General features: G+C 40.3%; 6 non-coding genes across 6 annotated transcripts; all 6 read right to left on the bottom strand.

The window, feature by feature from the left end:
• Positions 1-479: 479 nt before the first annotated feature.
• Positions 480-552, bottom strand: TRNAR-ACG (transfer RNA arginine (anticodon ACG)). The gene has a single exon. It is a non-coding gene; the product is annotated as a tRNA-Arg (tRNA).
• Positions 553-1,617: 1,065 nt separating this feature from the next.
• Positions 1,618-1,690, bottom strand: TRNAR-ACG (transfer RNA arginine (anticodon ACG)). Its single transcript has one exon. It is a non-coding gene; the product is annotated as a tRNA-Arg (tRNA).
• Positions 1,691-2,767: 1,077 nt separating this feature from the next.
• On the bottom strand, positions 2,768-2,840 carry TRNAR-ACG (transfer RNA arginine (anticodon ACG)). Its single transcript has one exon. It is a non-coding gene; the product is annotated as a tRNA-Arg (tRNA).
• A 2,726-nt stretch (positions 2,841-5,566) lies between these two features.
• TRNAH-GUG (transfer RNA histidin (anticodon GUG)) lies at positions 5,567-5,638 on the bottom strand. Its single transcript has one exon. It is a non-coding gene; the product is annotated as a tRNA-His (tRNA).
• A 1,733-nt stretch (positions 5,639-7,371) lies between these two features.
• On the bottom strand, positions 7,372-7,444 carry TRNAR-ACG (transfer RNA arginine (anticodon ACG)). Its single transcript has one exon. It is a non-coding gene; the product is annotated as a tRNA-Arg (tRNA).
• A 3,940-nt stretch (positions 7,445-11,384) lies between these two features.
• On the bottom strand, positions 11,385-11,457 carry TRNAR-ACG (transfer RNA arginine (anticodon ACG)). The gene has a single exon. It is a non-coding gene; the product is annotated as a tRNA-Arg (tRNA).
• Positions 11,458-12,151: the final 694 nt, after the last annotated feature.

Here is a 12,151-nt window from a genome sequence, read left to right as displayed (position 1 = left end):
TCTTTCACCACAAATTGAGAGCTGATCGAAGCCTTGCTACAGGGCTCTATGGTTATTTCAGCATATGTCACATTTTGGTAGCTGAACCAACAGTTGCTGCAGGGCTCCTTTCCCATAAATATCTCAATTTCAAGGTTCTTTGTGATTTCCAAAAGATCTTTCAAGTTTCTGATGAACATGCTCAGACAGAATCCAAATAATCTAATTTCTTGATGTCAGGAATTTCTGTCAAGTTACCTGTCTTTCAAGAGATTTTCTCACAACTGAAGTTTCAAAACATGTATAGATACTTTGGCAACTAGCATTATAGCGAAAAATTGCAAGCAAGTACAAAGATTCAGCATACTTTCTAAAATTCTGCTAACATTGAAAAGTTGTGACAGAGAAACAAAAGAAACATGCCGTGACCCGGATTCGTACCGGGGTTGCTGCGGCCACAACGCAGAGTACTAACCACTATACGATCACGGCAACTTTTCCGAGCCAGGTAGGAGTCGAACCTACAATCTTCTGATCCGTAGTCAGACGCGTTATCCATTGCGCCACTGGCCCAACTGTTGCTGTATTTGATGGACTCTTTCACCACAAATTGACAGCTGATCGAAGCCTTGCTACAGGGCTCTATGGTTATTTCAGCATATGTCACATTTTGGTAGCTGAACGAACAGTTGCTGCAGGGCTCCTTTCCCATAAATATCTCAATTTCAAGGTTCTTTGTGATTTCCAAAAGATCTTTTAAGTTTGTGATGAACATGCTCAGACAGAGTCCAAATAATCTAATTTCTTGATGTCAGGAATTTCTGTCAAGTTACCTGTCTTTCAAGAGATTTTCTCACAACTGAAGTTTCAAAACATGTATAGATACTTTGGCAACTAGCATTATAGCGAAAAATTGCAAGCAAGTACAAAGATTCAGCATACTTTCTAAAATTCTGCTAACATTGAAAAGTTGTGACAGAGAAACAAAAGTAACATGCCGTGACCCGGATTGCTGCGGCCACAACGCAGAGTACTAACCACTATACGATCACTGCAATTTTTCCAAACCAGTTAGGAGTCAAAACTACAATCTTCTGATCCGTAGTCAGACACGTTATCCATTGGGCCACTGGCACAACTGTTGTTGTATTTGATGGACTCTTTCACCACAAATTGAGAGCTGATCGAAGCCTTGCTACAGGGCTCTATGGTTATTTCAGCATATGTCACATTTTGGTAGCTGAACCAACAGTTGCTGCAGGGCTCCTTTCCCATAAATATCTCAATTTCAAGGTTCTTTGTGATTTCCAAAAGATCTTTCAAGTTTCTGATGAACATGCTCTGACAGAATCCAAATAATCTAATTTCTTGATGTCAGGAATTTCTGTCAAGTTACCTGTCTTTCAAGAGATTTTCTCACAACTGAAGTTTCAAAACATGTATAGATACTTTGGCAACTAGCATTATAGCGAAAAATTGCAAGCAAGTACAAAGATTCAGCATACTTTCTAAAATTCTGCTAACATTGAAAAGTTGTGACAGAGAAACAAAAGTAACATGCCGTGACCCAGATTCGTACCGGGGTTGCTGCGGCCACAACGCAGAGTACTAACCACTATACGATCACGGCAACTTTTCCGAGCCAGGTAGGAGTCGAACCTACAATCTTCTGATCCGTAGTCAGACGCGTTATCCATTGCGCCACTGGCCCAACTGTTGCTGTATTTGATGGACTCTTTCACCACAAATTGACAGCTGATCGAAGCCTTGCTACAGGGCTCTATGGTTATTTCAGCATATGTCACATTTTGGTAGCTGAACGAACAGTTGCTGCAGGGCTCCTTTCCCATAAATATCTCAATTTCAAGGTTCTTTGTGATTCCCAAAAGATCTTTTAAGTTTGTGATGAACATGCTCAGACAGAGTCCAAATAATCTAATTTCTTGATGTCAGGAATTTCTGTCAAGTTACCTGTCTTTCAAGAGATTTTCTCACAACTGAAGTTTCAAAACATGTATAGATACTTTGGCAACTAGCATTATAGCGAAAAATTGCAAGCAAGTACAAAGATTCAGCATACTTTCTAAAATTCTGCTAACATTGAAAAGTTGTGACAGAGAAACAAAACTAACATGCCGTGACCCGGATTCGAACCAGGGTTGCTGCGGCCACAACGCAGAGTACTAACCACCATACGATCACTGCAATTTTTCCAAACCAGGTAGGAGTCAAAGCAACAATCTTCTGATCTGTAGTCAGACATGTTATCCATTGCGCCACTGGCACAGCTGTTGTTGTATTTGATGGACTCTTTCACCACAAATTGAGAGCTGATCGAAGCCTTGCTACAGGGCTCTATGGTTATTTCAGCATATGTCACATTTTGGTAGCTGAACCAACAGTTGCTGCAGGGCACCTTTCCCATAAATATCTCAATTTCAAGGTTCTTTGTGATTTCCAAAAGATCTTTCAAGTTTGTGATGAACATGCTCAGACAGAATCCAAAAAATCTAATTTCTTGATGTCAGGAATTTCTGTCAAGTTACCCGTCTTTCAAGAGATTTTCTCACAACTGAGGTTTCAAAACATGTATAGATACTTTGGCAACTAGCATTATAGCGAAAAATTGCAAGCAAGTACAAAGATTCAGCATACTTTCTAAAATTCTGCTAACATTGAAAAGTTGTGACAGAGAAACAAAAGTAACATGCCGTGACCCGGATTCGTACCGGGGTTGCTGCGGCCACAACGCAGAGTACTAACCACTATACGATCATGGCAACTTTTCCGAGCCAGGTAGGAGTCGAACCTACAATCTTCTGATCCGTAGTCAGACGCGTTATCCATTGTGCCACTGGCCCAACTGTTGCCGTATTTGATGGACTCTTTCACCACAAATTGACAGCTGATCGAAGCCTTGCTACAGGGCTCTATGGTTATTTCAGCATATGTCACATTTTGGTAGCTGAACGAACAGTTGCTGCAGGGCTCCTTTCCCATAAATATCTCAATTTCAAGGTTCTTTGTGATTTCCAAAAGATCTTTTAAGTTTGTGATGAACATGCTCAGACAGTGTCCAAATAATCTAATTTCTTGATGTCAGGAATTTCTGTCAAGTTCCCTGTCTTTCAAGAGATTTTCTCACAACTGAAGTTTCAAAACATGTATAGATACTTTGGCAACTAGCATTATAGAGAAAAATTGCAAGCAAGTACAAAGATTCAGCATACTTTCTAAAATTCTGCTAACATTGAAAAGTTGTGACAGAGAAACAAAAGTAACATGCCGTGACCCGGATTGAACCTGGGTTGCTGCGGCCACAACGCAGAGTACTAACCACTATACGATCACTGCAATTTTTCCAAACCAGTTAGGAGTCAAAACTACAATCTTCTGATCCGTAGTCAGACACGTTATCCATTGCGCCACTGTCACAACTGTTGTTGTATTTGATGGACTCTTTCACCACAAATTGAGAGCTGATCGAAGCCTTGCTACAGGGCTCTATGGTTATTTCAGCATATGTCACATTTTGGTAGCTGAACGGACAGTTGCTGCAGGGCTCCTTTCCCATAAATATCTCAATTTCAAGGTTCTTTGTGATTTCCAAAAGATCTTTCAAATTTCTGATGAACATGCTCAGACAGAATCCAAATAATCTAATTTCTTGATGTCAGGAATTTCTGTCAAGTTACCTGTCTTTCAAGAGATTTTCTCACAACTGAAGTTTCAAAACATGTATAGATACTTTGGCAACTAGCATTATAGCGAAAAATTGCAAGCAAGTACAAAGATTCAGCATACTTTCTAAAATTCTGCTAACATTGAAAAGTTGTGACAGAGAAACAAAACTAACATGCCGTGACCTGGTTTCAAACCAAGGTTGCTGCTGCCACAATGCAGAATACTAACCACTATACGATCACGGCAATTTTTCCAAACCAGTTAGGAGTCAAAACTACAATCTTCTGATCCGTAGTCAGACGCGTTATCCATTGCGCCACTGGCCCAACTGTTGCTGTATTTGATGGACTCTTTCACCACAAATTGACAGCTGATCGAAGCCTTGCTACAGGGCTCTATGGTTATTTCAGCATATGTCACATTTTGGTAGCTGAATGAACAGTTGCTGCAGGGCTCCTTTCCCATAAATATCTCAATTTCAAGGTTCTTTATGATTTCCAAAAGATCTTTTAAGTTTGTGATGAACATGCTCAGACAGAATCCAATCCAAATAATCTAATTTCTTGATGTCAGGAATTTCTGTCAAGTTCCCTGTCTTTCAAGAGATTTTCTCACAACTTAAGTTTCAAAACATGTATAGATACTTTGGCAACTAGCATTATAGCGAAAAATTGCAAGCAAGTAAAAAGATTCAGCATACTTTCTAAAATTCTGCTAACATTGAAAAGTTGTGACAGAGAAACAAAACTAACATGCCGTGACCCGGATTCGAACCGGGGTTGCTGCGGCCACAACGCAGAGTACTAACCACTATGCGATCACAGCAACTTTTCTGAGCCAGGTAGGAGCCGCACCTACAATCTTCTGATCTGTAGTCAGACATGTTATCCATTGCGCCACTGGCACAACTGTTGTTGTATTTGATGGACTCTTTCACCACAAATTGAGAGCTGATCGAAGCCTTGCTACAGGGCTCTATGGTTATTTCAGCATATGTCACATTTTGGTAGCTGAACCAACAGTTGCTGCAGGGCTCCTTTCCCATAAATATCTAAATTTCAAGGTTCTTTGTGATTTCCAAAAGATCTTTAAAGTTTGTGATGAACATGCTCAGACAGAGTCCAAATAATCTAATTTCTTGATGTCAGGAATTTCTGTTAAGTTACCTGTCTTTCAAGAGATTTTCTCACAACTGAAGTTTCAAAACATGTATAGATACTTTGGCAACTAGCATTATAGCGAAAAATTGCAAGCAAGTACAAAGATTCAGCATACTTTCTAAAATTCTGCTAACATTGAAAAGTTGTGACAGAGAAACAAAAGTAACATGCCGTGACCCGGATTCGAACCGGGGTTGCTGCTGCCACAACGCAGAGTACTAACCACTATACGATCACGGCAACTTTTCCGAGCCAGGTAGGAGTCGCACCTACAATCTTCTGATCTGTAGTCAGACGCGTTATCCATTGCGCCACTGGCACAACTGTTTTTGTATTTGATGGACTCTTTCACCACAAATTGAGAGCTGATCGAAGCCTTGCTACAGGGCTCTATGGTTATTTCAGCATATGTCACATTTTGGTAGCTGAACGAACAGTTGCTGCAGGGCTCCTTTCCCATAAATATCTCAATTTCAAGGTTCTTTGTGATTTCCAAAAGATCTTTAAAGTTTGTGATAAACATGCTCAGACAGAGTCCAAATAATCTAATTTCTTGATGTCAGGAATTTCTGTCAAGTTCCCTGTCTTTCAAGAGATTTTCTCACAACTGAAGTTTCAAAACATGTATAGATACTTTGGCAACTAGCATTATAGCGAAAACTTGCAAGCAAGTACAAAGATTCAGCATACTTTCTAAAATTCTGCTAACATTGAAAAGTTGTGACAGAGAAACAAAACTAACATGCCGTGACCCGGATTCGAACCGGGGTTGCTGCGGCCACAACGCAAAGTACTAACCACTATACGATCACGGCAACTTTTCCAAGCCAGGTAGGAGTCGCACCTACAATCTTCTGATCTGTAGTCAGACGCGTTATCCATTGCGCCACTGGCACAACTGTTCTTGTATTTGATGGACTCTTTCACCAGAAATTGAGAGCTGATCGAAGCCTTGCTACAGGGCTCTATGCTTATTTCAGCATATGTCACATTTTGGTAGCTGAACGAACAGTTGCTGCAGGGCTCCTTTCCCATAAATATCTAAATTTCAAGGTTCTTTGTGATTTCCAAAAGATCTTTAAAGTTTGTGATGAACATGCTCAGACAGAGTCCAAATAATCTAATTTCTTGATGTCAGGAATTTCTGTTAAGTTACCTGTCTTTCAAGAGATTTTCTCACAACTGAAGTTTCAAAACATGTATAGATACTTTGGCAACTAGCATTATAGCGAAAAATTGCAAGCAAGTACAAAGATTCAGCATACTTTCTAAAATTCTGCTAACATTGAAAAGTTGTGACAGAGAAACAAAAGTAACATGCCGTGACCCGGATTCGAACCGGGGTTGCTGCTGCCACAACGCAGAGTACTAACCACTATACGATCACGGCAACTTTTCCGAGCCAGGTAGGAGTCGCACCTACAATCTTCTGATCTGTAGTCAGACGCGTTATCCATTGCGCCACTGGCACAACTGTTTTTGTATTTGATGGACTCTTTCACCACAAATTGAGAGCTGATCGAAGCCTTGCTACAGGGCTCTATGGTTATTTCAGCATATGTCACATTTTGGTAGCTGAACGAACAGTTGCTGCAGGGCTCCTTTCCCATAAATATCTCAATTTCAAGGTTCTTTGTGATTTCCAAAAGATCTTTAAAGTTTGTGATGAACATGCTCAGACAGAGTCCAAATAATCTAATTTCTTGATGTCAGGAATTTCTGTTAAGTTACCTGTCTTTCAAGAGATTTTCTCACAACTGAAGTTTCAAAACATGTATAGATACTTTGGCAACTAGCATTATAGCGAAAAATTGCAAGCAAGTACAAAGATTCAGCATACTTTCTAAAATTCTGCTAACATTGAAAAGTTGTGACAGAGAAACAAAAGTAACATGCCGTGACCCGGATTCGAACCGGGGTTGCTGCTGCCACAACGCAGAGTACTAACCACTATACGATCACGGCAACTTTTCCGAGCCAGGTAGGAGTCGCACCTACAATCTTCTGATCTGTAGTCAGACGCGTTATCCATTGCGCCACTGGCACAACTGTTTTTGTATTTGATGGACTCTTTCACCACAAATTGAGAGCTGATCGAAGCCTTGCTACAGGGCTCTATGGTTATTTCAGCATATGTCACATTTTGGTAGCTGAACGAACAGTTGCTGCAGGGCTCCTTTCCCATAAATATCTCAATTTCAAGGTTCTTTGTGATTTCCAAAAGATCTTTAAAGTTTGTGATAAACATGCTCAGACAGAGTCCAAATAATCTAATTTCTTGATGTCAGGAATTTCTGTCAAGTTCCCTGTCTTTCAAGAGATTTTCTCACAACTGAAGTTTCAAAACATGTATAGATACTTTGGCAACTAGCATTATAGCGAAAACTTGCAAGCAAGTACAAAGATTCAGCATACTTTCTAAAATTCTGCTAACATTGAAAAGTTGTGACAGAGAAACAAAACAAACATGCCGTGACCCGGATTCGAACCGGGGTTGCTGCGGCCACAAAGCAGAGTACTAACCACTATACGATCACGGCAACTTTTCCGAGCCAGATAGGAGTCGAACCTACAATCTTCTGATCCGTAGTCAGACACGTTATCCATTGCGCCACTGGCCCAACTGTTGCTGTATTTGATGGACTCTTTCACCACAAATTGAGAGCTGATCGAAGCCTTGCTACAGGGCTCTATGGTTATTTCAGCATATGTCACATTTTGGTAGCTGAATGAACAGTTGCTGCAGGGCTCCTTTCCCATAAATATCTCAATTTCAAGGTTCTTTATGATTTCCAAAAGATCTTTTAAGTTTGTGATGAACATGCTCAGACAGAGTCCAAATAATCTAATTTCTTGATGTCAGGAATTTCTGTCAAGTTCCCTGTCTTTCAAGAGATTTTCTCACAACTGAAGTTTCAAAACATGTATAGATACTTTGGCAACTAGCATTATAGAGAAAAATTGCAAGCAAGTACAAAGATTCAGCATACTTTCTAAAATTCTGCTAACATTGAAAAGTTGTGACAGAGAAACAAAAGTAACATGCTGTGACCCGGATTCGAACCGGGGTTGCTGCAGCCACAACGCAGAGTACTAACCACTATACGATCACGGCAACTTTTCCGAGCCAGGTAGGAGTCGCACCTACAATCTTCTGATTTGTAGTCAGACGCATTATCCATTGCGCCACTGGCCCAACTGTTGCTGTATTTGATGGACTCTTTCACCACAAATTGAGAGCTGATCGAAGCCTTGCTACAGGGCTCTATGGTTATTTCAGCATATGTAACATTTTGGTAGCTGAACGAACAGTTGCTGCAGGGCTCCTTTCCCATAAATATCTCAATTTCAAGGTTCTTTGTGATTTCCAAAAGATCTTTCAAGTTTGTGATGAACATGCTCAGACAGAATCCAAATAATCTAATTTCTTGATGTCAGGAATTTCTGTCAAGTTACCTGTCTTTCAAGAGATTTTCTCACAACTGAAGTTTCAAAACATGTATAGATACTTTGGCAACTAGCATTATAGCGAAAAATTGCAAGCAAGTACAAAGATTCAGCATACTTTCTAAAATTCTGCTAACATTGAAAAGTTGTGACAGAGAAACAAACCGTGACCTGGATTGAACTGGGGTTGCTGCGGCCACAACGCAGAGTACTGACCACCACACGATCACTGCAATTTTTCCAAACCAGGTAGGAGTCAAACCTACAATCTTCTGATCCGTAGTCAGATGCGTTATCCATTGCGCCACTGGCACAACTGTTGTTGTATTTGATGGACTCTTTCACCACAAATTGAGAGCTGATCGAAGCCTTGCTACAGGGCTCTATGGTTATTTCAGCATATGTCACATTTTGGTAGCTGAACCAACAGTTGCTGCAGGGCTCCTTTCCCATAAATATCTCAATTTCAAGGTTCTTTGTGATTTCCAAAAGATCTTTCAAGTTTGTGATGAACATGCTCAGACAGAATCCAAATAATCTAATTTCTTGATGTCAGGAATTTCTGTCAAGTTCCCAGTCTTTCAAGAGATTTTCTCACAACTTAAGTTTTAAAACATGTATAGATACTTTGGCAACTAGCATTATAGCGAAAAATTGCAAGCAAGTACAAAGATTCAGCATACTTTCTAAAATTCTGCTAACATTGAAAAGTTGTGACAGAGAAACAAAACTAACATGCCGTGACCCGGATTCGAACCTGGGTTGCTGCGGCCACAACGCAGAGTACTAACCACTATACGATCACGGCAACTTTTCCAAGCCAGGTAGGAGTCGCACCTACAATCTTCTGATCCGTAGTCAGACGCGTCATCCATTGCGCCACTGGCCCAACTGTTGCTGTATTTGATGGACTCTTTCACCACAAATTGAGAGCTGATTGAAGCCTTGCTACAGGGCTCTATGGTTATTTCAGCATATGTCACATTTTGGTAGCTGCACGAACAGTTGCTGCAGGGCTCCTTTCCCATAAATATCTCAATTTCAAGGTTCTTTATGATTTCCAAAAGATCTTTTAAGTTTGTGATGAACATGCTCAGACAGAGTCCAAATAATCTAATTTCTTGATGTCAGGAATTTCTGTCAAGTTCCCTGTCTTTCAAGAGATTTTCTCACAACTGAAGTTTCAAAACATGTATAGATACTTTGGCAACTAGCATTATAGCGAAAAATTGCAAGCAAGTACAAAGATTCAGCATACTTTCTAAAATTCTGCTAACATTGAAAAGTTGTGACAGAGAACCAAAAGTAACATGCTGTGACCCAGATTCGAACCGGGGTTGCTGCAGCCACAACGCAGAGTACTAACCACTATACGATCACGGCAACTTTTCCGAGCCAGGTAGGAGTCTCACCTACAATCTTCTGATCTGTAGTCAGACGCATTACCCATTGCGCCACTGGCCCAACTGTTGCTGTATTTGATGGACTCTTTCACCACAAATTGAGAGCTGATCGAAGCCTTGCTACAGGGCTCTATGGTTATTTCAGCATATGTCACATTTTGGTAGCTGAACCAACAGTTGCTGCAGGGCTCCTTTCCCATAAATATCTCAATTTCAAGGTTCTTTGTGATTTCCAAAAGATCTTTCAAGTTTGTGATGAACATGCTCAGACAGAATCCAAATAATCTAATTTCTTGATGTCAGGAATTTCTGTCAAGTTCCCTGTCTTTCAAAAGATTTTCTCACAACTGAAGTTTCAAAACATGTATAGATACTTTGGCAACTAGCATTATAGAGAAAAATTGCAAGCAAGTACAAAGATTCAGCATACTTTCTAAAATTCTGCTAACATTGAAAAGTTGTGACAGAGAAACAAAAGTAACATGCCGTGACCCGGATTGAACCTGGGTTGCTGCGGCCACAACGCAGAGTACTAACCACTATACGATCACTGCAATTTTTCCAAACCAGTTAGGAGTCAAAACTACAATCTTCTGATCCGTAGTCAGACACGTTATCCATTGCGCCACTGGCACAACTGTTGTTGTATTTGATGGACTCTTTCACCACAAATTGAGAGCTGATCGAAGCCTTGCTACAGGGCTCTATGGTTATTTCAGCATATGTCACATTTTGGTAGCTGAACGAACAGTTGCTGCAGGGCTCCTTTCCCATAAATATCTCAATTTCAAGGTTCTTTGTGATTTCCAAAAGATCTTTTAAGTTTGTGATGAACATGCTCAGACAGTGTCCAAATAATCTAATTTCTTGATGTCAGGAATTTCTGTCAAGTTCCCTGTCTTTCAAGAGATTTTCTCACAACTGAAGTTTCAAAACATGTATAGATACTTTGGCAACTAGCATTATAGAGAAAAATTGCAAGCAAGTACAAAGATTCAGCATACTTTCTAAAATTCTGCTAACATTGAAAAGTTGTGACAGAGAAACAAAAGTAACATGCCGTGACCCGAATTGAACCTGGGTTGCTGCGGCCACAACGCAGAGTACTAACCACTATACGATCACTGCAATTTTTCCAAACCAGTTAGGAGTCAAAACTACAATCTTCTGATCCGTAGTCAGACACGTTATCCATTGCGCCACTGGCACAACTGTTGTTGTATTTGATGGACTCTTTCACCACAAATTGAGAGCTGATCGAAGCCTTGCTACAGGGCTCTATGGTTATTTCAGCATATGTCACATTTTGGTAGCTGAACCAACAGTTGCTGCAGGCCTCCTTTCCCATAAATATCTCAATTTCAAGGTTCTTTGTGATTTCCAAAAGATCTTTCAAGTTTCTGATGAACATGCTCAGACAGAATCCAAATAATCTAATTTCTTGATGTCAGGAATTTCTGTCAAGTTACCTGTCTTTCAAGAGATTTTCTCACAACTGAAGTTTCAAAACATGTATAGATACTTTGGCAACTAGCATTATAGCGAAAAATTGCAAGCAAGTACAAAGATTCAGCATACTTTCTAAAATTCTGCTAACATTGAAAAGTTGTGACAGAGAAACAAAAGAAACATGCCGTGACCCGGATTCGTACCGGGGTTGCTGCGGCCACAACGCAGAGTACTAACCACTATACGATCACGGCAACTTTTCCGAGCCAGGTAGGAGTCGAACCTACAATCTTCTGATCCGTAGTCAGACGCGTTATCCATTGCGCCACTGGCCCAACTGTTGCTGTATTTGATGGACTCTTTCACCACAAATTGACAGCTGATCGAAGCCTTGCTACAGGGCTCTATGGTTATTTCAGCATATGTCACATTTTGGTAGCTGAACGAACAGTTGCTGCAGGGCTCCTTTCCCATAAATATCTCAATTTCAAGGTTCTTTGTGATTTCCAAAAGATCTTTTAAGTTTGTGATGAACATGCTCAGACAGAGTCCAAATAATCTAATTTCTTGATGTCAGGAATTTCTGTCAAGTTACCTGTCTTTCAAGAGATTTTCTCACAACTGAAGTTTCAAAACATGTATAGATACTTTGGCAACTAGCATTATAGCGAAAAATTGCAAGCAAGTACAAAGATTCAGCATACTTTCTAAAATTCTGCTAACATTGAAAAGTTGTGACAGAGAAACAAAAGTAACATGCCGCGACCCGGATTGAACCTGGGTTGCTGCGGCCACAACGCAGAGTACTAACCACTATACGATCACTGCAATTTTTCCAAACCAGTTAGGAGTCAAAACTACAATCTTCTGATCCGTAGTCAGACACGTTATCCATTGCGCCACTGGCACAACTGTTGTTGTATTTGATGGACTCTTTCACCACAAATTGAGAGCTGATCGAAGCCTTGCTACAGGGCTCTATGGTTATTTCAGCATATGTCACATTTTGGTAGCTGAACCAACAGTTGC

The sequence above is a fragment of the Mixophyes fleayi genome, chromosome 4, assembly GCF_038048845.1.
Source record: "Mixophyes fleayi isolate aMixFle1 chromosome 4, aMixFle1.hap1, whole genome shotgun sequence".
In the NCBI taxonomy this organism is placed as follows: Eukaryota; Metazoa; Chordata; class Amphibia; order Anura; family Limnodynastidae; genus Mixophyes; species Mixophyes fleayi.
The sequence above is the reverse complement of the archived record's forward strand: the minus strand, read 5'-3'. Positions and strand labels throughout refer to the sequence as shown.